We start from the raw sequence: 27364 nt of genomic DNA on the forward strand, positions 1-27364 counted from the left end.
TGAAATAAGCCTATTAAATAAGCATAAGTTACTGAAATAAGGCTATTTAATAAGCCTACGTTGCTGAATAAGCCTATTTAATAAGCCTAAGTTGCTGAAATAAGCCTATTTAATAAGTCTAAGTTGCTGAAATAAGGCTATTTAATAAGCCTAAGTTGCTGAAATAAGCCTATTTAATAAGCCCAAGTTGCTGAAATAAGGCTATTTAATAAGTCCAAGTTGCTGAAATAAGCAGATTTAATAAGCCTAAGTTGCTGAAATAAGTATATTTAATAAGCATAAGTTGCTGAAATAAGCCTATTTAATAAGTCTAAGTTGCTGAAATAAGCCTTTTTAATCAGCGTAAGTTGCTGAAATAAGCCTATTTAATAAGCCCAAGTTGCTGAAATAAGCCTACTTAATTAGGCTATTTAATAAGCCTAAGTTGCTGAAATAAGCCTATTTAATAAGCGTAAGTTACTGAAATAAGGCTATTTAATAAGCCTATTTAATAAGCCTACGTTGCTGAATAAGCCTATTTAATAAGCCTAAGTTGCTGAAATAAGCCTATTTAATAAGTCTAAGTTGCTGAAATAAGGCTATTTAATAAGCCTAAGTTGCTGAAATAAGCCTATTTAATAAGCCTAAGTTGCTGAAATAAACCTATTTAATAAGCCTAAGTTGCTGAAATAAGGCTATTTAATAAGTCCAAGTTGCTGAAATAAGCCTATTTAATAAGCCTAAGTTGCTGAAATAAGTATATTTGATAAGCATAAGTTGCTGAAATAAGCCTATTTAATAAGTCTAAGTTGCTGAAATAAGGCTATTTAATAAGTCTAAGTTGCTGAAATAAGCCTTTTTAATCAGCGTAAGTTGCTGAAATAAGCCTATTTAATAAGCCCAAGCTGCTGAAATAAGCGTACTTATTTAGGCTATTTAATAAGCCTAAGTTGCTGAAATAAGCCTATTTAATAAGCGTAAGTTGCTGAAATAAGGCTATTTAATGAGTCTAAGTTGCTGAAATAAGCCTATTTAATAAGCCTAAGTTGCTGAAATAAGCCTATTTAATAAGCCTGTTTAATAAGCCTAAGTTGCTGAATAAACCTATTTAATAAGCCTGAGTTGCTGAAATAAACCTATTTAATAAGGCTATTTAATAAGTCTAAGTTGCTGAAATAAACCTATTTAATAAGCCTAAGTTGCTAAAATAAGCCTATTTAATGAGGCTATTTAATAAGTCTATTTAATAAGCCTATTTAATAAGCCTATTTAATACGCCTATTAATAAGCCTATTTAATACGCCTATTTAATACACCTATTTAATAAGTATTTAATGAGCCTATGTATTAAGTCTATTTAATAAGCCTTTTTAATAAGCCTATTTAATAAGTCTATTTAATAAGCCTATTTAATAAGCCTATTTAATATGCCTATTAATAAGCTTATTTAATACGCCTATTTAATACACCTATTTAATAAGTATTTAATGAGCCTATTTATTGAGCCTATTTAATAAGCCTATTTATTGAGCCTATTTAATAAGACTATTTAATAAGCCTATTTAATAAGCCTATTTATTGAGCCTATTTAATAAGTCTATTTAATACGCCTATTTAATGAGCCTATTTAATAAGCCTATTTAATAAGCCTATTTATTGAGCCTATTTAATAAGTCTACTTAATAAGCCTATTTAATAAGCCTCTTTATTGAGCCTATTTAATAAGTCTATTTAATAAGCCTATTTAATAAGTATTTAATGAGCCTATTTAATCAGTCTATTTAATAGGCCTATTTAATGAGTCTAAGTTGCTGAAATAAGCCTATTTAATAAGCCTAAGTTTCTGAATGAGCCTATTTAATAAGCCTAAGTTGCTGAAATAAGCCTATTTAATAAGCCTAAGTTGCTGAATAAGCCTATTTAATAAGCCTAAGTTGCTGAATAAACCTATTTAATAAGTCTAAGTTGCTGAAATAAGCCTATTTAATAAGGCTATTTAATAAGCCTAAGTTGCTGAATAAGCCTATTTAATAAGTCTAAGTTTCTGAAATAAGGCTATTTAATAAGCCTAAGTTGCTGAAATAAGGCTATTTAATAAGTCTAAGTTGCTGAAATAAGCCTATTTAATAAGTCTAAGTTGCTGAAATAAGGCTATTTAATAAGCCTAAGTTGCTGAAATAAGCCTATTTAATAAGCCCAAGTTGCTGAAATAAGGCTATTTAATAAGTCCAAGTTGCTGAAATAAGCAGATTTAATAAGCCTAAGTTGCTGAAATAAGTATATTTAATAAGCATAAGTTGCTGAAATAAGCCTATTTAATAAGTCTAAGTTGCTGAAATAAGCCTTTTTAATCAGCGTAAGTTGCTGAAATAAGCCTATTTAATAAGCCCAAGTTGCTGAAATAAGCCTACTTAATTAGGCTATTTAATAAGCCTAAGTTGCTGAAATAAGCCTATTTAATAAGCATAAGTTACTGAAATAAGGCTATTTAATAAGCCTATTTAATAAGCCTACGTTGCTGAATAAGCCTATTTAATAAGCCTAAGTTGCTGAAATAAGCCTATTTAATAAGTCTAAGTTGCTGAAATAAGGCTATTTAATAAGCCTAAGTTGCTGAAATAAGCCTATTTAATAAGCCTAAGTTGCTGAAATAAACCTATTTAATAAGCCTAAGTTGCTGAAATAAGGCTATTTAATAAGTCCAAGTTGCTGAAATAAGCCTATTTAATAAGCCTAAGTTGCTGAAATAAGTATATTTGATAAGCATAAGTTGCTGAAATAAGCCTATTTAATAAGTCTAAGTTGCTGAAATAAGGCTATTTAATAAGTCTAAGTTGCTGAAATAAGCCTTTTTAATCAGCGTAAGTTGCTGAAATAAGCCTATTTAATAAGCCCAAGCTGCTGAAATAAGCGTACTTATTTAGGCTATTTAATAAGCCTAAGTTGCTGAAATAAGCCTATTTAATAAGCGTAAGTTGCTGAAATAAGGCTATTTAATGAGTCTAAGTTGCTGAAATAAGCCTATTTAATAAGCCTAAGTTGCTGAAATAAGCCTATTTAATAAGCCTGTTTAATAAGCCTAAGTTGCTGAATAAACCTATTTAATAAGCCTGAGTTGCTGAAATAAACCTATTTAATAAGGCTATTTAATAAGTCTAAGTTGCTGAAATAAACCTATTTAATAAGCCTAAGTTGCTAAAATAAGCCTATTTAATGAGGCTATTTAATAAGTCTATTTAATAAGCCTATTTAATAAGCCTATTTAATACGCCTATTAATAAGCCTATTTAATACGCCTATTTAATACACCTATTTAATAAGTATTTAATGAGCCTATGTATTAAGTCTATTTAATAAGCCTTTTTAATAAGCCTATTTAATAAGTCTATTTAATAAGCCTATTTAATAAGCCTATTTAATATGCCTATTAATAAGCTTATTTAATACGCCTATTTAATACACCTATTTAATAAGTATTTAATGAGCCTATTTATTGAGCCTATTTAATAAGCCTATTTATTGAGCCTATTTAATAAGACTATTTAATAAGCCTATTTAATAAGCCTATTTATTGAGCCTATTTAATAAGTCTATTTAATACGCCTATTTAATGAGCCTATTTAATAAGCCTATTTAATAAGCCTATTTATTGAGCCTATTTAATAAGTCTACTTAATAAGCCTATTTAATAAGCCTCTTTATTGAGCCTATTTAATAAGTCTATTTAATAAGCCTATTTAATAAGTATTTAATGAGCCTATTTAATCAGTCTATTTAATAGGCCTATTTAATGAGTCTAAGTTGCTGAAATAAGCCTATTTAATAAGCCTAAGTTTCTGAATGAGCCTATTTAATAAGCCTAAGTTGCTGAAATAAGCCTATTTAATAAGCCTAAGTTGCTGAATAAGCCTATTTAATAAGCCTAAGTTGCTGAATAAACCTATTTAATAAGTCTAAGTTGCTGAAATAAGCCTATTTAATAAGGCTATTTAATAAGCCTAAGTTGCTGAATAAGCCTATTTAATAAGTCTAAGTTTCTGAAATAAGGCTATTTAATAAGCCTAAGTTGCTGAAATAAGGCTATTTAATAAGTCTAAGTTGCTGAAATAAGCCTATTTAATAAGTCTAAGTTGCTGAAATAAGGCTATTTAATAAGCCTAAGTTGCTGAAATAAGCCTATTTAATAAGCCCAAGTTGCTGAAATAAGGCTATTTAATAAGTCCAAGTTGCTGAAATAAGCAGATTTAATAAGCCTAAGTTGCTGAAATAAGTATATTTAATAAGCATAAGTTGCTGAAATAAGCCTATTTAATAAGTCTAAGTTGCTGAAATAAGCCTTTTTAATCAGCGTAAGTTGCTGAAATAAGCCTATTTAATAAGCCCAAGTTGCTGAAATAAGCCTACTTAATTAGGCTATTTAATAAGCCTAAGTTGCTGAAATAAGCCTATTTAATAAGCATAAGTTACTGAAATAAGGCTATTTAATAAGCCTATTTAATAAGCCTACGTTGCTGAATAAGCCTATTTAATAAGCCTAAGTTGCTGAAATAAGCCTATTTAATAAGTCTAAGTTGCTGAAATAAGGCTATTTAATAAGCCTAAGTTGCTGAAATAAGCCTATTTAATAAGCCTAAGTTGCTGAAATAAACCTATTTAATAAGCCTAAGTTGCTGAAATAAGGCTATTTAATAAGTCCAAGTTGCTGAAATAAGCCTATTTAATAAGCCTAAGTTGCTGAAATAAGTATATTTGATAAGCATAAGTTGCTGAAATAAGCCTATTTAATAAGTCTAAGTTGCTGAAATAAGGCTATTTAATAAGTCTAAGTTGCTGAAATAAGCCTTTTTAATCAGCGTAAGTTGCTGAAATAAGCCTATTTAATAAGCCCAAGCTGCTGAAATAAGCGTACTTGAAAATTATTAAATAGGCTTATTTCAGCAACTTAGGCTCATTAAATAGCCTTATTAAATAGGCTTTTTTCAGCAACTTAGGCTCATTAAATAGCCTTATTAAATAGGCTTATTTCAGCAACTTAGGCTTATTAAATAGCCTTATTAAATAGGCTTATTTTAGCAACTTAGACTTATTAAACCGACTTATTAAATAGACATTTCAGCAACTTAGGCTCATTAAATATGCTTATGAAATATGCTTATTTCTGCAACTTAGACTTCTTAGATAGGCCTATTAAATAGGCTTATTTTAGCAACTTAGGCTTATTAAATATGCTTATTTAAGCAAATTAGGCGTATTAAATAGCATTATTAAATAGGTTCATTTCTGCAACTTAGACTTATTAAATAGCCTTATTAAATAGGCTTATTTCAGCAACTTAGGCTTATTAAATAGGCTTATTTCAGCAACTTATGCTTATTAAATAGCCTTATTAAACAGTTTTATTTCTAGCAATTTAGGCTTATTAAATAGCATTTTTAAATAGGTTTTTTTCAGCAACTTAGACTTATTAAATAGACCTTTTTATATAGGCTTAGTTCACCAACGTAGGCTTATTAAATAGGCTTATTTCAGCAACTTAGGCTTATTAAATAGCCTTATTTCAGCAACTTAGACTTATTAAATAGGCTTATTCAGCAACTTAGGCTTATTAAATAGCCTATTTAAATAGGCTTATTTCAGAAACTTAGGCTTATTAAATAAGCTTATTTCAGCAACTGAGACATATTAAAAAGGCTTATTTCAGCAACTTAGGCTTATGAAATAGGCTTATTCAGCAACTTAGGCTTATTAAATAGGCTTATTTCAGCAACTTATGCTTATTAAATAGCCTTATTAAACAGGTTTATTTCAGCAACTTAGGCTTATTAAATAGCATTTTTAAATACGTTTATTTCAGCAACTTAGACTTATTAAATATACCTTTTTAAATAGGCTTAGTTCAGAAACTTAGGCTTATTAAATAGGCTTATTTCAGCAACTTAGGCTCATTAAATAGCCTTATTAAATAGGCTTATTTCAGCAACTTAGGCTTATTAAATAGGCTTATTTCAGCAACTTAAACTTATTAAATAGCCTTATTTCAGCAACTTAGGCTTATTAAATAGCCTTATTTCAGCAACTTAGACTTATTAAATAGGCTTATTCAGCAACTTAGGCTTATTAAATAGCCTTATTAAATAGGCTTATTTCAGCAACTTAGACTTATTAAATAGGTTTATTCAGCAACTTAGGCTTATTAAACAGGCTTATTAAATAGGCTTATTTCAGCAACTTAGGCTTATTAAATAGGCTTATTTCAGCAACTTAGGCTTATTAAATAGCCTTATTTCAGCAACTTAGACTTATTAAATAGGCTTATTTCAGCAACTTAGGCTTATTAAATAGGCTTATTCAGCAACGTAGGCTTATTAAATAGGCTTATTAAATAGCCTTATTTCAGTAACTTACGCTTATTAAATAGGCTTATTTCAGCAACTTAGGCTTATTAAATAGCCTAATTAAGTAGGCTTATTTCAGCAACTTGGGCTTATTAAATAGGCTTATTTCAGCAACTTACGCTGATTAAAAAGGCTTATTTCAGCAACTTAGACTTATTAAATAGGCTTATTTCAGCAACTTATGCTTATTAAATATACTTATTTCAGCAACTTAGGCTTATTAAATCGGCTTATTTCAGCAACTTAGGCTTATTAAATAGCCTTATTTCAGCAACTTAGACTTATTAAATAGGCTTATTTCAGCAACGTAGGCTTATTAAATAGGCTTATTCAGCAACGTAGGCTTATTAAATAGCCTTATTTCAGTAACTTATGCTTATTTAATAGGCTTATTTCAGCAACTTAGGCTTATTAAATAGTATTTTTAAATAGGCTTAGTTCAGAAACTTAGGCTTATTAAATAGGCTTATTTCAGCAACTTAGGCTCATTAAATAACCTTATTAAATAGGCTTTTTTCAGCAACTTAGGCTCATTAAATAACCTTATTAAATAGGCTTATTTCAGCAACTTAGGCTTATTAAATCGCCTTATTAAATAGGCTTATTTTAGCAACTTAGACTTATTAAGTTGCTGAAATAAGCCTCTTTAATAAGCCTAAGTTGCTGAAATAAGCCTATTTAATAAGCCTGTTTAATAAGCCTAAGTTGCTGAATAAACCTATTTAATAAGTCTAAGTTGCTGAAATAAGCCTATTTAATCAGTCTATTTAATAGGCCTATTTAATGAGTCTAAGTTGCTGAAATAAGCCTATTTAATAAGCCTAAGTTTCTGAATGAGCCTATTTAATAAGCCTAAGTTGCTGAAATAAGCCTATTTAATAAGCCTAAGTTGCTGAATAAGCCTATTTAATAAGCCTAAGTTGCTGAATAAACCTATTTAATAAGTCTAAGTTGCTGAAATAAGCCTATTTAATAAGGCTATTTAATAAGCCTAAGTTGCTGAATAAGCCTATTTAATAAGTCTAAGTTTCTGAAATAAGGCTATTTAATAAGCCTAAGTTGCTGAAATAAGGCTATTTAATAAGTCTAAGTTGCTGAAATAAGCCTATTTAATAAGCCTAAGTTGCTGAAATAAGCCTATTTAATAAGGCTATTTAATGAACCTAAGTTGCTGAAATAAGACTATTTAATAAGCCTGAGTTTCTGAACTAAGCCTATTTAAAAAGGTATATTTAATAAGTCTAAGTTGCTGAAATAAACCTATTTAAAATGCTATTTAATAAGCCTAAGTTGCTGAAATAAACCTGTTTAATAAGGCTATTTAATAAGCATAAGTTGCTGAAATAAGCTTATTTAATAAGCCTAAGTTGCTGAAATAAGCCTATTTAATAAGGCTCTTTAATAAGTCTATTTAATAAGCCTATTTAATAAGCCTATTTAATAAGCCTATTTAATACGCCTATTTAATAAACACATTTAATAAGTATTTAATGAGCATTTTTAATAAGCCTATTTAAAATGTCTATTTAATAAGCCTATTTAATAAGTCTATTTAATAAGCCTATTTAATACGCCTATTTAATAAACATATTTAATAAGTATTTCATGAGCCTATTTAATAAGTCTATTTAATAAGCCTTTTTAATAAGCCTATTTAATAAGTCTATTTAATAAGCCTATTTAATAAGTATTTAATGAGCCTATTTAATAAGTCTATTTAATAAGCCTTTTTAATAAGCCTATTTAATAAGCCGATTTAATAAGTCTATTTAATAAGCCTATTTAATAAGCCTATTTAATAAGCCTATTTATTGAGCCTATTTAATAAGTCTATTTAATAAGCCTATTTAATAAGCCTATTTAATGAGCCTATTTAATAAGTCTATTTAATAAGCCTATTTAATAGGCCTTTTTAATAAGTCTAAGTTGCTGAAATAAGCCTATTTAATAAGCCTATTTAATAGGCCTATTGAATAAGTCTAAGTTGCTGAAATAAGCCTATTTAATAAGCTTAAGTTTCTGAATGAGCCTATTTAATAAGCCTAAGTTGCTGAAATAAGCCTATTAAATAAGCCTAAGTTGCTGAATAAGCCTATTTAATAAGCCTAAGTTGATGAATAAACCTATTTAATAAGTCTAAGTTGCTGAACTAAGCCTATTTAAAAAGGTATATTTAATAAGTCTAAGCAGCTGAAATAAACCTATTTAAATATGCTATTTAATAAGCCTAAGTTGCTGAAATAAACCTGTTTAATAAGCCTATTTAATAAGCATAAGTTGCTGAAATAAGCTTATTTAATAAGCCTAAGTTGCTGAAATAAGCCTATTTAATAAGGCTATTTAATAAGTCTAAGTTGCTGAAATAAACCTATTTAATAAGTCTAAGTTGCTAAAATAAGCCTATTTAATGAGGCTATTTAATGAGTCTATTTAATAAGCCTATTTAATAAGCCTATTTAATAAGCCTATTTAATACGCCTATTTAATAAACATATTTAATAAGTATTTAATGAGCCTATTTAATAAGTCTATTTAATAAGCCTTTTTAATAAGCCTATTTAATAAGTCTATTTAATAAGCCTATTTAATAAGTCTATTTAATAAGTCTATTTAATAAGCCTATTTAATAAGTATTTAATAAGCCGATTTAATAAGTCTATTTAATAAGCCTATTTAATAAGCCTATTTATTTAGCCTATTTAATAAGCCTATTTATTGAGCCTATTTAATAAGCCTATTTATTGAGCCTATTTAATAAGCCTATTTAATAAGTCTATTTAATAAGCCTATTTAATAAGCCTATTTAATAAGCCTATTTATTGAGCCTATTTAATAAGCCTATTTAATAAGCCTATTTAATAAGTCTATTTAATACGCCTATTTAACAAGCCTATTTAATAATTATTTAATGAGCCTGTTTAATAAGTCTATTTAATAAGCCTATTTAACAGGCCTATTTAATAAGTCTAAGTTGCTGAAATAAGCCTATTTAATAAGCCTAAGTTTCTGAATGAGCCTATTTAATAAGCCTAAGTTGCCGAAATAAGCCTATTTAATAAGCCTAAGTTGCTGAATAAGCCTATTTAATAAGCCTAAGTTGCTGAAATAAGCCTATTTAGTAAGTCTAAGTTGCTGAAATAAGCCTATTTAATAAGCCTAAGTTTCTGAATGAGCCTATTTAATAAGCCTAAGTTGCCGAAATAAGCCTATTTAATAAGCCTAAGTTGCTGAATAAGCCTATTTAATAAGCCTAAGTTGCTGAAATAAGCCTATTTAGTAAGTCTAAGTTGCTGAAATAAGCCTATTTAATAAGCCTAAGTTGCTGAAATAAGCCTATTTAATAAGCCTAAGTTGCTGAAATAAGGCTATTTAATAAGTCTAAGTTGCTGAAATAAGCCTATTTAATAAGCCTAAGTTGCTGAAATAAGTATATTTAATAAGCATAAGTTGCTGAAATAAGCCTATTTAATGAGTCTAGGTTGCTGAAATAAGGCTATTTAATAAGTCTAAGTTGCTGAAATAAGCCTTTTTAATCAGCGTAAGTTGCTGAAATAAGCTTATTTAATAAGCCCAAGTTGCTGAAATAAGCCTACTTAATTAGGCTATTTAATAAGCCTAAGTTGCTGAAATAAGCCTATTTAATGAGCTATTTAATAAGTCTATTTAATAAGCCTATTTAATAAGCCTATTTAATAAGCCTATTTAATAAGCCTATGTAATAAGTCTATTTAATAAGTCTATTTAATAAGTATTTAATGAGCCTATTTAATAAGCCTATTTATTGAGCCTATTTAATAAGCCTATTTACTGAGCCTATTTAATAAGCCTATTTATTGAGCCTATTTAATAAGCCTATTTAATAAGTCTATTTAATAAGCCTATTTAATAAGCCTATTTATTGAGCCTATTTAATAAGCCTATTTAATAAGCCTATTTATTCAGCCTATTTAATAAGTCTATTTAATAAGCCTATTTAATAAGCCTATTTAATAAATATTTAATGAGCCTATTTAATAAGTCTATTTAATACGCCTATTTAATAGGCCTATTTAATAAGTCTAAGTTGCTGAAATAAGCCTATTTAATAAGCCTAAGTTTCTGAATGAGCCTATTTAATAAGCCTAAGTTGCTGAAATAAGCCTATTTAATAAGCCTAAGTTGCTGAATAAGCCTATTTAATAAGCCTAAGTTGCTGAAATAAGCCTATTTAATAAGACTAAGTTGCTGAAATAAGGCTATTTAATAAGCCTAAGTTGCTGAAATAAGCCGGTTTAATAAGCCTAAGTTGCTGAAATAAGGCTATTTAATAAGTCTAATTGCTGAAATAAGCCTATTTAATAAGCCTAAGTTGCTGAAATAAGTATATTTAATAAGCATAAGTTGCTGAAATAAGCCTATTTAATGAGTCTAAGTTGCTGAAATAAGGCTATTTAATAAGTCTAAGTTGCTGAAATAAGTCTTTTTAATCAGCGTAAGTTGGTGAAATAAGCCTACTTAATTAGGCTATTTAATAAGCCTAAGTTGCTGAAATAAGCCTATTTAATAAGCGTAAGTTACTGAAATAAGGCTATTTAATAAGCCTATTTAATAAGCCTACGTTGCTGAATAAGCCTATTTAATGAGCCTAAGTTGCTGAAATAAGCCTATTTAATAAGTCTAAGTTGCTGAAATAAGGCTATTTAATAAGCCTAAGTTGCTGAAATAAGCCTATTTAATAAGCCTAAGTTGTTGAAATAAGGCTATTTAATGAGTACAAGTTGCTGAAATAAGCCGATTTAATAAGCCTAAGTTGCTGAAATAAGTATATTTAATAAGCATAAGTTGCTGAAATAAGCCTATTTAATAAGTCTAAGTTGCTGAAATAAGGCTATTTAATAAGTCTAAGTTGCTGAAATAAGCCTTTTTAATCAGCGTAAGTTGCTGAAATACGCCTATTTAATAAGCCCAAGCTGCTGAAATAAGCCTACTTAATTAGGCTATTTAATAAGCCTAAGTTGCTGAAATAAGCCTATTTAATAAGCGTAAGTTACTGAAATAAGGCTATTTAATAAGTCTAAGTTGCTGAAATAAGCCTATTTCATAAGCCTAAGTTGCTGAAATAAGCCTATTTAAAAAGCCTGTTTAATAAGCCTAAGTTGCTGAAATAAGCCTATTTAATAAGCCTATTTAATAAGCGTATTTAATAGGCCTATTTAATAAGTCTAAGTTGCTGAATAAGCCTATTTAATAAGCCTAAGTTGCTGAATAAACCTATTTAATAAGCCTAAGTTGCTGAAATAAGGCTATTTAATAAGCCTAAGTTGCTGAATAAGCCTATTTAATAAGTCTAAGTTGCTGAAATAAGGGTATTTAATAAGCCTAAGTTGCTCAAATAAGGCTATTTAATAAGTTTAAGTTGCTGAAATAAGCCTATTTAATAAGCCTAAGTTGCTGAAATAAGCCTATTTAATAAGGCTATTTAATGAGCCTAAGTTGCTGAAATAAGCCTATTTAATAAGCCTAAGTTTCTGAACTAAGCCTATTTAAAAAGGTATATTTAATAAGTCTAAGTTGCTGAAATAAACCTATTTAAAAATGCTATTTAATAAGCCTAAGTTGCTGAAATAAACCTGTTTAATAAGGCTATTTAATAAGCATAAGTTGCTGAAATAAGCCTATTTAATAAGCCTAAGTTGCTGAATAAGCGTATTTCATAAGCCTAAGTTGCTGAAATAAGCCTTTTTAATATGTCTCAGTTGCTGAAATAAGCCTATTTAATAAGCCTAAGTTGCTGAAATAAGCCTATTTAAATAGGCTATTTAATAAGCCTAAGTTGCTGAATAAGCCTATTTAATAAGTCTAAGTTGCTGAAATAAGGCTATTTAATAAGCCTAAGGTGCTGAAATAAGCCTATTTAATAAGCCTAAGTTGCTGAAATAAGCCTATTTAATAAGGCTATTTAATAAGTCTAAGTTGCAGAAATGAACCTATTTAATAATGCTATTTAATACGCCTAATTTGCTTAAATAAGCATATTTAATAAGCCTAAGTTGCTAAAATAAGCCTATTTAATAGGCCTATCTAAGAAGTCTAAGTTGCAGAAATAAGCATATTTCATAAGCATATTTAATGAGCCTAAGTTGCTGAAATGTCTATTTAATAAGTCGGTTTAATAAGTCTAAGTTGCTAAAATAAGCCTATTTAATAAGGCTATTTAATAAGCCTAAGTTGCTGAAATAAGCCTATTTAATAAGGCTATTTAATGAGCCTAAGTTGCTGAAAAAAGCCTATTTAATAAGGCTATTTAATGAGCCTAAGTTGCTGAAATAAGCCTATTTAATAAGCCTAAGTTTCTGAACTAAGCCTATTTAAAAATACTATTTAATAAGCCTAAGTTGCTGAAATAAACCTGTTTAATACGGCTATTTAATAAGCATAAGTTGCTGAAATAAGCCTATTTAATAAGCCTGAGTTGCTGAAATAAACCTATTTAATAAGGCTATTTAATAAGTCTAAGTTGCTGAAATAAACCTATTTAATAAGCCTAAGTTGCTAAAATAAGCCTATTTAATGAGGCTATTTAATAAGTCTATTTAATAAGCCTATTTAATAAGCCTATTTAATACGCCTATTAATAAGCCTATTTAATACGCCTATTTAATACACCTATTTAATAAGTATTTAATGAGCCTATGTATTAAGTCTATTTAATAAGCCTTTTTAATAAGCCTATTTAATAAGTCTATTTAATAAGCCTATTTAATAAGCCTATTTAATATGCCTATTAATAAGCTTATTTAATACGCCTATTTAATACACCTATTTAATAAGTATTTAATGAGCCTATTTATTGAGCCTATTTAATAAGCCTATTTATTGAGCCTATTTAATAAGACTATTTAATAAGCCTATTCAATAAGCCTATTTATTGAGCCTTTTTAATAAGTCTATTTAATACGCCTATTTAATGAGCCTATTTAATAAGCCTATTTAATAAGCCTATTTATTGAGCCTATTTAATAAGTCTACTTAATAAGCCTATTTAATAAGCCTCTTTATTGAGCCTATTTAATAAGTCTATTTAATAAGCCTATTTAATAAGTATTTAATGAGCCTATTTAATCAGTCTATTTAATAGGCCTATTTAATGAGTCTAAGTTGCTGAAATAAGCCTATTTAATAAGCCTAAGTTTCTGAATGAGCCTATTTAATAAGCCTAAGTTGCTGAAATAAGCCTATTTAATAAGCCTAAGTTGCTGAATAAGCCTATTTAATAAGCCTACGTTGCTGAATAAGCCTATTTAATAAGCCTAAGTTTCTGAACTAAGCCTATTTAAAAATACTATTTAATAAGCCTAAGTTGCTGAAATAAGCCTATTAAATAAGCATAAGTTACTGAAATAAGGCTATTTAATAAGCCTACGTTGCTGAATAAGCCTATTTAATAAGCCGAAGTTGCTGAAATAAGCCTATTTAATAAGTCTAAGTTGCTGAAATAAGGCTATTTAATAAGCCTAAGTTGCTGAAATAAGCCTATTTAATAAGCCCAAGTTGCTGAAATAAGGCTATTTAATAAGTCCAAGTTGCTGAAATAAGCAGATTTAATAAGCCTAAGTTGCTGAAATAAGTATATTTAATAAGCATAAGTTGCTGAAAAATGCCTATTTAATAAGTCTAAGTTGCTGAAATAAGCCTTTTTAATCAGCGTAAGTTGCTGAAATAAGCCTATTTAATAAGCCCAAGTTGCTGAAATAAGCCTACTTAATTAGGCTATTTAATAAGCCTAAGTTGCTGAAATAAGCCTATTTAATAAGCGTAAGTTACTGAAATAAGGCTATTTAATAAGCCTATTTAATAAGCCTACGTTGCTGAATAAGCCTATTTAATAAGCCTAAGTTGCTGAAATAAGCCTATTTAATAAGTCTAATTTGCTGAAATAAGGCTATTTAATAAGCCTAAGTTGCTGAAATAAGCCTATTTAATAAGCCTAAGTTGCTGAAATAAACCTATTTAATAAGCCTAAGTTGCTGAAATAAGGCTATTTAATAAGTCCAAGTTGCTGAAATAAGCCTATTTAATAAGCCTAAGTTGCTGAAATAAGTATATTTGATAAGCATAAGTTGCTGAAATAAGCCTATTTAATAAGTCTAAGTTGCTGAAATAAGGCTATTTAATAAGTCTAAGTTGCTGAAATAAGCCTTTTTAATCAGCGTAAGTTGCTGAAATAAGCCTATTTAATAAGCCCAAGCTGCTGAAATAAGCGTACTTATTTAGGCTATTTAATAAGCCTAAGTTGCTGAAATAAGCCTATTTAATAAGCGTAAGTTGCTGAAATAAGGCTATTTAATGAGTCTAAGTTGCTGAAATAAGCCTATTTAATAAGCCTAAGTTGCTGAAATAAGCCTATTTAATAAGCCTGTTTAATAAGCCTAAGTTGCTGAATAAACCTATTTAATAAGTCTAAGTTGCTGAAATAAGCCTATTTAATAAGGCTATTTAATAAGCCTAAGTTGCTAAATAAGCCTATTTAATAAGTCTAAGTTGCTGAAATAAGGCTATTTAATAAGCCTAAGTTGCTGAAATAAGGCTATTTAATAAGTTTAAGTTGCTGAAATAAGCCTATTTAATAAGCCTAAGTTGCTGAAATAAGCCTATTTAATAAGGCTATTTAATGAGCCTAAGTTGCTGAAATAAGCCTATTTAATAAGCCTAAGTTGCTGAATAAACCTATTTAATAAGTCTAAGTTGCTGAAATAAGCCTATTTAATAAGGCTATTTAATAAGCCTAAGTTGCTGAATAAGCCTATTTAATAAGTCTAAGTTTCTGAAATAAGGCTATTTAATAAGCCTAAGTTGCTGAAATAAGGCTATTTAATAAGTCTAAGTTGCTGAAATAAGCCTATTTAATAAGCCTAAGTTGCTGAAATAAGCCTATTTAATAAGGCTATTTAATGAACCTAAGTTGCTGAAATAAGACTATTTAATAAGCCTGAGTTTCTGAACTAAGCCTATTTAAAAAGGTATATTTAATAAGTCTAAGTTGCTGAAATAAACCTATTTAAAATGCTATTTAATAAGCCTAAGTTGCTGAAATAAACCTCTTTAATAAGGCTATTTAATAAGCATAAGTTGCTGAAATAAGCTTATTTAATAAGCCTAAGTTGCTGAAATAAGCCTATTTAATAAGGCTCTTTAATAAGTCTATTTAATAAGCCTATTTAATAAGCCTATTTAATAAGCCTATTTAATACGCCTATTTAATAAACACATTTAATAAGTATTTAATGAGCATTTTTAATAAGCCTATTTAAAATGTCTATTTAATAAGCCTATTTAATAAGTCTATTTAATAAGCCTATTTAATACGCCTATTTAATAAACATATTTAATAAGTATTTAATGAGCCTATTTAATAAGTCTATTTAATAAGCCTTTTTAATAAGCCTATTTAATAAGTCTATTTAATAAGCCTATTTAATAAGTATTTAATGAGCCTATTTAATAAGTCTATTTAATAAGCCTTTTTAATAAGCCTATTTAATAAGCCGATTTAATAAGTCTATTTAATAAGCCTATTTAATAAGCCTATTTAATAAGCCTATTTATTGAGCCTATTTAATAAGTCTATTTAATAAGCCTATTTAATAAGCCTATTTAATGAGCCTATTTAATAAGTCTATTTAATAAGCCTATTTAATAGGCCTTTTTAATAAGTCTAAGTTGCTGAAATAAGCCTATTTAATAAGCCTATTTAATAGGCCTATTGAATAAGTCTAAGTTGCTGAAATAAGCCTATTTAATAAGCTTAAGTTTCTGAATGAGCCTATTTAATAAGCCTAAGTTGCTGAAATAAGCCTATTAAATAAGCCTAAGTTGCTGAATAAGCCTATTTAATAAGCCTAAGTTGATGAATAAACCTATTTAATAAGTCTAAGTTGCTGAACTAAGCCTATTTAAAAAGGTATATTTAATAAGTCTAAGCAGCTGAAATAAACCTATTTAAATATGCTATTTAATAAGCCTAAGTTGCTGAAATAAACCTGTTTAATAAGCCTATTTAATAAGCATAAGTTGCTGAAATAAGCTTATTTAATAAGCCTAAGTTGCTGAAATAAGCCTATTTAATAAGGCTATTTAATAAGTCTAAGTTGCTGAAATAAACCTATTTAATAAGTCTAAGTTGCTAAAATAAGCCTATTTAATGAGGCTATTTAATGAGTCTATTTAATAAGCCTATTTAATAAGCCTATTTAATAAGCCTATTTAATACGCCTATTTAATAAACATATTTAATAAGTATTTAATGAGCCTATTTAATAAGTCTATTTAATAAGCCTTTTAATAAGCCTATTTAATAAGTCTATTTAATAAGCCTATTTAATAAGTCTATTTAATAAGTCTATTTAATAAGCCTATTTAATAAGTATTTAATAAGCCGATTTAATAAGTCTATTTAATAAGCCTATTTAATAAGCCTATTTAATAAGCCTATTTATTGAGCCTATTTAATAAGTCTATTTAATAAGCCTATTTAATAAGCCTATTTAATGAGCCTATTTAATAAGTCTATTTAATAAGCCTATTTAATATGCCTTTTTAATAAGTCTAAGTTGCTGAAATAAGCATATTTAATAAGCCTATTTAATAGGCCTATTGAATAAGTCTAAGTGGCTGAAATAAGCCTATTTAATAAGCCTAAGTTTCTGAATGAGCCTATTTAATAAGCCTAAGTTGCTGAAATAAGCCTATTAAATAAGCCTAAGTTGCTGAATATGCCTATTTAATAAGCCTAAGTTGCTGAATAAACCTATTTAATAAGTCTAAGTTGCTGAAATAAGCATATTTAATAAGGCTATTTAATAAGCCTAAGTTGCTGAATATGCCTATTTAATAAGGCTATTTAATGAGTCTAAGTTGCTGAAATAAGACTATTTAATAAGCCTAAGTTTCTGAACTAAGCCTATTTAAAAAGATATATTTAATAATTCTAAGTTGCTGAAATAAACCTATTTAAAATGCTATTTAATAAGCCTAAGTTGCTGAAATAAACCTGTTTAATAAGGCTATTTAATAAGAATAAGTTGCTGAAATAAGCTTATTTAATAAGCCTAAGTTGCTGAATAAGCCTATTTCATGAGCCTAAGTTGCTGAAATAAGCCTTTTTAATATGTCTCAGTTGCTGAAATAAGCCTATTTAATAAGCCTAAGTTGCTGAAATAAGCCTATTTAAATAGGCTATTTAATAAGCCTAAGTTGCTGAATAAGCCTATTTAATAAGCCTACGTTGGTGAACTAAGCCTATATAAAAAGGTCTATTTAATAAGTCTAAGTTGCTGAAAAAAACCTATTGCTAGAAATAAACCTGTTTAATAAGGCTATTTAATAAGCATAAGTTGCTGAAATAAGCCTATTTAATAAGCCTAAGTTGCTGAAATAAGCCTATTTAATAAGGCTATTTAATAAGTCTAAGATGCAGAAATGAACCTATTTAATAATGCTATTTAATACGCCTAATTTGCTTAAATAAGCATATTTAATAAGCCTAAGTTGCTAAAATAAGCCTATTTAATAGGCCTATCTAATAAGTCTAAGTTGCAGAAATAAGCATATTTCAAAAGCATATTTAATGAGCCTAAGTTGCTGAAATGTCTATTTAATAAGTCGGTTTAATAAATCTAAGCTGCTAAAATAAGCCTATTTAATAAGGCTATTCAATATGCCTAAGTTGCTGAAATAAGCCTATTTAATAAGGCTATTTAATAAGCCTAAGTTGCTGAATAAGCCTATTTAATAAGTCTAAGTTGCTGAAATAAGGCTATTTAATAAGCCTAAGTTGCTGAAATAAGCCTATTTAATAAGCCTACGTTGGTGAACTAAGCCGATATAAAAAGGTCTATTTAATAAGTCTAAGTTGCTGAAAAAAACCTATTTAAAAATGCTATTTAATAAGCCTAAATTGCTAGAAATAAACCTGTTTAATAAGGCTATTTAATAAGCATAAGTTGCTGAAATAAGCCTATTTAATAAGCCTAAGTTGCTGAAATAAGCCTATTTAATAAGGCTATTTAATAAGTCTAAGTTGCAGAAATGAACCTATTTAATAATGCTATTTAATACGCCTAATTTGCTTAAATAAGCATATTTAATAAGCCTAAGTTGCTAAAATAAGCCTATTTAATAGGCCTATCTAATAAGTCTAAGTTGCAGAAATAAGCATATTTCATAAGCATATTTAATGAGCCTAAGTTGCTGAAATGTCTATTTAATAAGTCGGTTTAATAAGTCTAAGTTGCTAAAATAAGCCTATTTAATAAGGCTATTTAATAAGCCTAAGTTGCTGAAATAAGCCTATTTAATAAGGCTATTTAAAGAGCCTAAGTTGCTGAAAAAAGCCTATTTAATAAGGCTATTTAATGAGCCTAAGTTGCTGAAATAAGCCTATTTAATAAGCCTAAGTTTCTGAACTAAGCCTATTTAAAAATACTATTTAATAAGCCTAAGTTGCTGAAATAAACCTGTTTAATAAGGCTATTTAATAAGCATAAGTTGCTGAAATAAGCCTATTTAATAAGCCTGAGTTGCTGAAATAAGCCTATTTAATAAGGCTATTTAATAAGCCTAAGTTGCTGAATAAGCCTATTTAATAAGTCTAAGTTTCTGAAATAAGGCTATTTAATAAGCCTAAGTTGCTGAAATAAGGCTATTTAATAAGTCTAAGTTGCTGAAATAAGCCTATTTAATAAGCCTAAGTTGCTGAAATAAGCCTATTTAATAAGGCTATTTAATGAACCTAAGTTGCTGAAATAAGACTATTTAATAAGCCTGAGTTTCTGAACTAAGCCTATTTAAAAAGGTATATTTAATAAGTCTAAGTTGCTGAAATAAACCTATTTAAAATGCTATTTAATAAGCCTAAGTTGCTGAAATAAACCTGTTTAATAAGGCTATTTAATAAGCATAAGTTGCTGAAATAAGCTTATTTAATAAGCCTAAGTTGCTGAAATAAGCCTATTTAATAAGGCTCTTTAATAAGTCTATTTAATAAGCCTATTTAATAAGCCTATTTAATACGCCTATTTAATAAACACATTTAATAAGTATTTAATGAGCATTTTTAATAAGCCTATTTAAAAAGTCTATTTAATAAGCCTATTTAATAAGTCTATTTAATAAGCCTATTTAATACGCCTATTTAATAAACATATTTAATAAGTATTTAATGAGCCTATTTAATAAGTCTATTTAATAAGCCTTTTTAATAAGCCTATTTAATAAGTCTATTTAATACGCCTATTTAATAAGTATTTAATGAGCCTATTTAATAAGTCTATTTAATAAGCCTTTTTAATAAGCCTATTTAATAAGCCGATTTAATAAGTCTATTTAATAAGCCTATTTAATAAGCCTGTTTAATAAGCCTATTTATTGAGCCTATTTAATAAGTCTATTTAATAAGCCTATTTAATAAGCCTATTTAATGAGCCTATTTAATAAGTCTATTTAATAAGCCTATTTAATAGGCCTTTTTAATAAGTCTAAGTTGCTGAAATAAGCCTATTTAATAAGCCTATTTAATAGGCCTATTGAATAAGTCTAAGTTGCTGAAATAAGCCTATTTAATAAGCTTAAGTTTCTGAATGAGCCTATTGAATAAGTCTAAGTTGCTGAAATAAGCCTATTTAATAAGCTTAAGTTTCTGAATGAGCCTATTTAATAAGCCTAAGTTGCTGAAATAAGCCTATTAAATAAGCCTAAGTTGCTGAATAAACCTATTTAATAAGTCTAAGTTGCTGAACTAAGCCTATTTAAAAAGGTATATTTAATAAGTCTAAGCAGCTGAAATCAACCTATTTAAATATGCTATTTAATAAGCCTAAGTTGCTGAAATAAACCTGTTTAATAAGCCTATTTAATAAGCATAAGTTGCTGAAATAAGCTTATTTAATAAGCCTAAGTTGCTGAAATAAGCCTATTTAATAAGGCTATTTAATAAGTCTAAGTTGCTGAAATAAACCTATTTAATAAGTCTAAGTTGCTAAAATAAGCCTATTTAATGAGGCTATTTAATAAGTCTATTTAATAAGCCTATTTAATAAGCCTATTTAATAAGCCTATTTAATACGCCTATTTAATAAACATATTTAATAAGTATTTAATGAGCCTATTTAATAAGTCTATTTAATAAGCCTTTTTAATAAGCCTATTTAATAAGTCTATTTAATAAGCCTATTTAATAAGTCTATTTAATAAGTCTATTTAATAAGCCTATTTAATAAGTATTTAATAAGCCGATTTAATAAGTCTATTTAATAAGCCTATTTAATAAGCCTATTTAATAAGCCTATTTATTGAGCCTATTTAATAAGTCTATTTAATAAGCCTATTTAATAAGCCTATTTAATGAGCCTATTTAATAAGTCTATTTAATAAGCCTATTTAATAGGCCTTTTTAATAAGTCTAAGTTGCTGAAATAAGCATATTTAATAAGCCTATTTAATAGGCCTATTGAATAAGTCTAAGTTGCTGAAATAAGCCTATTTAATAAGCCTAAGTTTCTGAATGAGCCTATTTAATAAGCCTAAGTTGCTGAAATAAGCCTATTAAATAAGCCTAAGTTGCTGAATATGCCTATTTAATAAGCCTAAGTTGCTGAATAAACCTATTTAATAAGTCTAAGTTGCTGAAATAAGCATATTTAATAATGCTATTTAATAAGTCTAAGTTGCTGAAATAAACCTATTTAAAATGCTATTTAATAAGCCTAAGTTGCTGAAATAAACCTGTTTAATAAGGCTATTTAATAAGAATAAGTTGCTGAAATAAGCTTATTTAATAAGCCTAAGTTGCTGAATAAGCCTATTTAATAAGTCTAAGTTGCTGAAATAAGGCTATTTAATAAGCCTAAGTTGCTGAAATAAGCCTATTTAATAAGCCTACGTTGGTGAACTAAGCCTATATAAAAAGGTCTATTTAATAAGTCTAAGTTGCTGAAAAAAACCTATTGCTAGAAATAAACCTGTTTAATAAGGCTATTTAATAAGCATAAGTTGCTGAAATAAGCCTATTTAATAAGCCTAAGTTGCTAAAATAAGCCTATTTAATAGGCCTATCTAATAAGTCTAAGTTGCAGAAATAAGCATATTTCAAAAGCATATTTAATGAGCCTAAGTTGCTGAAATGTCTATTTAATAAGTCGGTTTAATAAATCTAAGTTGCTAAAATAAGCCTATTTAATAAGGCTATTTAATAAGCCTAAGTTGCTGAAATAAGCCTATTTAATAAGGCTATTTAATAAGCCTAAGTTGCTGAATAAGCCTATTTAATAAGTCTAAGTTGCTGAAATAAGGCTATTTAATAAGCCTAAGTTGCTGAAATAAGCCTATTTAATAAGCCTACGTTGGTAAACTAAGCCTATATAAAAAGGTCTATTTAATAAGTCTAAGTTGCTGAAAAAAACCTATTTAAAAATGCTATTTAATAAGCCTAAATTGCTAGAAATAAACCTGTTTAATAAGGCTATTTAATAAGCATAAGTTGCTGAAATAAGCCTATTTAATAAGCCTAAGTTGCTGAAATAAGCCTATTTAATAAGGCTATTTAATACGTCTAAGTTGCAGAAATGAACCTATTTAATAATGCTATTTAATACGCCTAATTTGCTTAAATAAGCATATTTAATAAGCCTAAGTTGCTAAAATAAGCCTATTTAATAGGCCTATCTAATAAGTCTAAGTTGCAGAAATAAGCATATTTCATAAGCATATTTAATTAGCCTAAGTTGCTGAAATGTCTATTTAATAAGTCGGTTTAATAAGTCTAAGTTGCTAAAATAAGCCTATTTAATAAGGCTATTTAATAAGCCTAAGTTGCTGAAATAAGCCTATTTAATAAGGCTATTTAATGAGCCTAAGTTGCTGAAAAAAGCCTATTTAATAAGGCTATTTAATGAGCCTAAGTTGCTGAAATAAGCCTATTTAATAAGCCTAAGTTTCTGAACTAAGCCTATTTAAAAATACTATTTAATAAGCCTAAGTTGCTGAAATAAACCTGTTTAATAAGGCTATTTAATAAGCATTAGTTGCTGAAATAAGCCTATTTAATAAGCCTGAGTTGCTGAAATAAGCCTATTTAATAAGGCTATTTAATAAGTCTAAGATGCTGAAATAAACCTATTTAATAAGCCTAAGTTGCTAAAATAAGCCTATTTAATGAGGCTATTTAATAAGTCTATTTAATAAGCCTATTTAATAAGCCTATTTAATACGCCTATTAATAAGCCTATTTAATACGCCTATTTAATACACCTATTTAATAAGTATTTAATGAGCCTATGTATTAAGTCTATTTAATAAGCCTTTTTAATAAGCCTATTTAATAAGTCTATTTAATAAGCCTATTTAATAAGCCTATTTAATATGCCTATTAATAAGCTTATTTAATACGCCTATTTAATACACCTATTTAATAAGTATTTAATGAGCCTATGTATTAAGTCTATTTAATAAGCCATTTTAATAAGCCTATTTAATAAGTATTTAATGAACCTATTTAATAAGCCTATTTATTGAGCTATTTAATAAGCCTATTTATTGAGCCTATTTAATAAGACTATTTAATAAGCCTATTTAATAAGCCTATTTATTGAGCCTATTTAATAAGTCTATTTAATACGCCTATTTAATAAGCCTATTTAATAAGCCTATTTAATAAGCCTATTTATTGAGCCTATTTAATAAGTCTATTTAATAAGCCTATTTAATAAGCCTCTTTATTGAGCCTATTTAATACGTCTATTTAATAAGCCTATTTAATAAGTATTTAATGAGCCTATTTAATCAGTCTATTTAATAGGCCTATTTAATAAGTCTAAGTTGCTGAAATAAGCCTATTTAATAAGCCTAAGTTTCTGAATGAGCCTATTTAATAAGCCTAAGTTGCTGAAATAAGCCTATTTAATAAGCCTAAGTTGCTGAATAAGCCTATTTAATAAGCCTAAGTTGCTGAATAAACCTATTTAATAGTCTAATTTGCTGAAATAAGCCTATTTAATAAGGCTATTTAATAAGCCTAAGTTGCTGAATAAGCCTATTTAATAAGTCTAAGTTTCTGAAATAAGGCTATTTAATAAACCTAAGTTGCTGAAATAAGACTATTTAATAAGTCTAAGTTGCTGAAATAAGCCTATTTAATAAGCCTAAGTTGCTGAAATAAGCCTATTTAATAAGGCTATTTAATGAGCCTAAGTTGCTGAAATAAGACTATTTAATAAGCCTGAGTTTCTGAACTAAGCCTATTTAAAAAGGTATATTTAATAAGTCTAAGTTGCTGAAATAAACCTATTTAAAAATGCTATTTAATAAGCCTAAGTTGCTGAAATAAACCTGTTTAATAAGGCTATTTAATAAGCATAAGTTGCTGAAATAAGCTTATTTAATAAGCCCAAGTTGCTGAAATAAGCCTATTTAATAAGGCTCTTTAATAAGTCTATTTAATAAGCCTATTTAATAAGCCTATTTAATAAGCCTATTTAATACGCCTATTTAATAAACACATTTAATAAGTATTTAATGAGCATTTTTAATCAGCCTATTTAAAAAGTCAATTTAATAAGTCTATTTAATATGTCTAGTTAATATGCCTACTTAATAAGTATTTAATGAGCCTATTTAATAAGTCTATTTAATAAGTCTATTTAATAGGCCTATTTAATAAGTCTAAGTTGCTGAAATAAGCCTATTTAATAAGGCTATTTAATAAGCCCAAGTTGCTGAATGAGCATATTTAATAAGCCTAAGTTGCTGAAATAAGCCTATTTAATAAGCCTAAGTTGCTGAATAAGCCTATTTAATAAGCCTAAGTTGCTGAATAAACCTATTTAATAAGTCTAAGTTGCTGAAATAAGCCTATTTAATAAGGCTATTTAATAAGCCTAAGTTGCTGAATAAGCCTATTTAATAAGTCTAAGTTGCTGAAATAAGGGTATTTAATAAGCCTAAGTTGCTGAAATAAGGCTATTTAATAAGTTTAAGTTGCTGAAATAAGCCTATTTAATAAGCCTAAGTTGCTGAAATAAGCCTATTTAATAAGGCTATTTAATGAGCCTAAGTTGCTGAAATAAGCCTACTTAATAAGCCTAAGTTTCTGAACTAAGCCTATTTAAAAAGGTTTATTTAATAAGTCTAAGTTGCTGAAATAAACCTATTTAAAAATGCTATTTAATAAGCCTAAGTTGCTGAAATAAACCTGTTTAATAAGGCTATTTAATAAGCATAAGTTGCTGAAATAAGCCTATTTAATAAGCCTAAGTTGCTGAATAAGCCTATTTCATAAGCCTAAGTTGCTGAAATAAGCCTTTTTAATATGTCTCAGTTGCTGAAATAAGCCTATTTAATAAGCCTAAGTTGCTGAAATAAGCCTATTTAAATAGGCTATTTAATAAGCCTATGTTGCTGAATAAGCCTATTTAATAAGTCTAAATTGCTGAAATAAGGCTATTTAATAAGCATAAGTTGCTGAAATAAGCCTATTTAATAAGCCTAAGTTGCTGAAATAAGCATATTTAATAAGGCTATTTAATAAGCCTAAGTTGCTGAATATGCCTATTTAATAAGGCTATTTAATGAGTCTAAGTTGCTGAAATAAGACTATTTAATAAGCCTAAGTTTCTGAACTAAGCCTATTTAAAAAGGTATATTTAATAAGTCTAAGTTGCTGAAATAAACCTATTTAAAATGCTATTTAATAAGCCTAAGTTGCTGAAATAAACCTGTTTAATAAGGCTATTTAATAAGAATAAGTTGCTGAAATAAGCTTATTTAATAAGCCTAAGTTGCTGAATAATCCTATTTAATAAGTCTAAGTTGCTGAAATAAGGCTATTTAATAAGCCTAAGTTGCTGAAATAAGCCTATTTAATAAGCCTACGTTGGTGAACTAAGCCTATATAAAAAGGTCTATTTAATAAGTCTAAGTTGCTGAAAAAAACCTATTTAAAAATGCTATTTAATAAGCCTAAATTGCTAGAAATAAACCTGTTTAATAAGGCTATTTAATAAGCATAAGTTGCTGAAATAAGCCTATTTAATAAGCCTAAGTTGCTGAAATAAGCCTATTTAATAAGGCTATTTAATAAGTCTAAGTTGCAGAAATGAACCTATTTAATAATGCTATTTAATACGCCTAATTTGCTTAAATAAGCATATTTAATAAGCCTAAGTTGCTAAAATAAGCCTATTTAATAGGCCTATCTAATAAGTCTAAGTTGCAGAAATAAGCATATTTCATAAGCATATTTAATGAGCCTAAGTTGCTGAAATGTCTATTTAATAAGTCGGTTTAATAAGTCTAAGTTGCTAAAATAAGCCTATTTAATAAGGCTATTTAATAAGCTTAAGTTGCTGAAATAAGCCTATTTAATAAGGCTATTTAATGAGCCTAAGTTGCTGAAAAAAGCCTATTTAATAAGGCTATTTAATGAGCCTAAGTTGCTGAAATAAGCCTATTTAATAAGCCTAAGTTTCTGAACTAAGCCTATTTAAAAATACTATTTAATAAGCCTAAGTTGCTGAAATAAACCTGTTTAATAAGGCTATTTAATAAGCATAAGTTGCTGAAATAAGCCTATTTAATAAGCCTGAGTTGCTGAAATAAGCCTATTTAATAAGGCTATTTAATAAGTCTAAGATGCTGAAATAAACCTATTTAATAAGCCTAAGTTGCTAAAATAAGCCTATTTAATGAGGCTATTTAATAAGTCTATTTAATAAGCCTATTTAATAAGCCTATTTAATACGCCTATTAATAAGCCTATTTAATACGCCTATTTAATACACCTATTTAATAAGTATTTAATGAGCCTATGTATTAAGTCTATTTAATAAGCCTATTTAATATGCCTATTAATAAGCTTATTTAATACGCCTATTTAATACACCTATTTAATAAGTATTTAATGAGCCTATGTATTAAGTCTATTTAATAAGCCATTTTAATAAGCCTATTTAATAAGTATTTAATGAACCTATTTAATAAGCCTATTTATTGAGCCTATTTAATAAGCCTATTTATTGAGCCTATTTAATAAGACTATTTAATAAGCCTATTTAATAAGCCTATTTATTGAGCCTATTTAATAAGTCTATTTAATACGCCTATTTAATAAGCCTATTTAATAAGCCTATTTAATAAGCCTATTTATTGAGCCTATTTAATAAGTCTATTTAATAAGCCTATTTAATAAGCCTCTTTATTGAGCCTATTTAATAAGTCTATTTAATAAGCCTATTTAATAAGTATTTAATGAGCCTATTTAATCAGTCTATTTAATAGGCCTATTTAATAAGTCTAAGTTGCTGAAATAAGCCTATTTAATAAGCCTAAGTTTCTGAATGAGCCTATTTAATAAGCCTAAGTTGCTGAAATAAGCCTATTTAATAAGCCTAAGTTGCTGAATAAGCCTATTTAATAAGCCTAAGTTGCTGAATAAACCTATTTAATAAGTCTAATTTGCTGAAATAAGCCTATTTAATAAGGCTATTTAATAAGCCTAAGTTGCTGAATAAGCCTATTTAATAAGTCTAAGTTTCTGAAATAAGGCTATTTAATAAACCTAAGTTGCTGAAATAAGACTATTTAATAAGTCTAAGTTGCTGAAATAAGCATATTTAATAAGCCTAAATTGCTGAAATTAGCCTATTTAATAAGGCTATTTAATGAGCCTAAGTTGCTGAAATAAGACTATTTAATAAGCCTGAGTTTCGGAACTAAGCCTATTTAAAAAGGTATATTTAATAAGTCTAAGTTGCTGAAATAAACCTATTTAAAAATGCTATTTAATAAGCCTAAGTTGCTGAAATAAACCTGTTTAATAAGGCTATTTAATAAGCATAAGTTGCTGAAATAAGCTTATTTAATAAGCCCAAGTTGCTGAAATAAGCCTATTTAATAAGGCTCTTTAATAAGTCTATTTAATAAGCCTATTTAATAAGCCTATTTAATAAGCCTATTTAATA

Source organism: Petromyzon marinus, unplaced genomic scaffold (assembly GCF_048934315.1).
Source record: "Petromyzon marinus isolate PM22_M1 ecotype Great Lakes invasive population unplaced genomic scaffold, UKy_Petmar_22M1.pri1.0 PM_G_Scaffold_3, whole genome shotgun sequence".
NCBI lineage: Eukaryota > Metazoa > Chordata > Hyperoartia > Petromyzontiformes > Petromyzontidae > Petromyzon > Petromyzon marinus.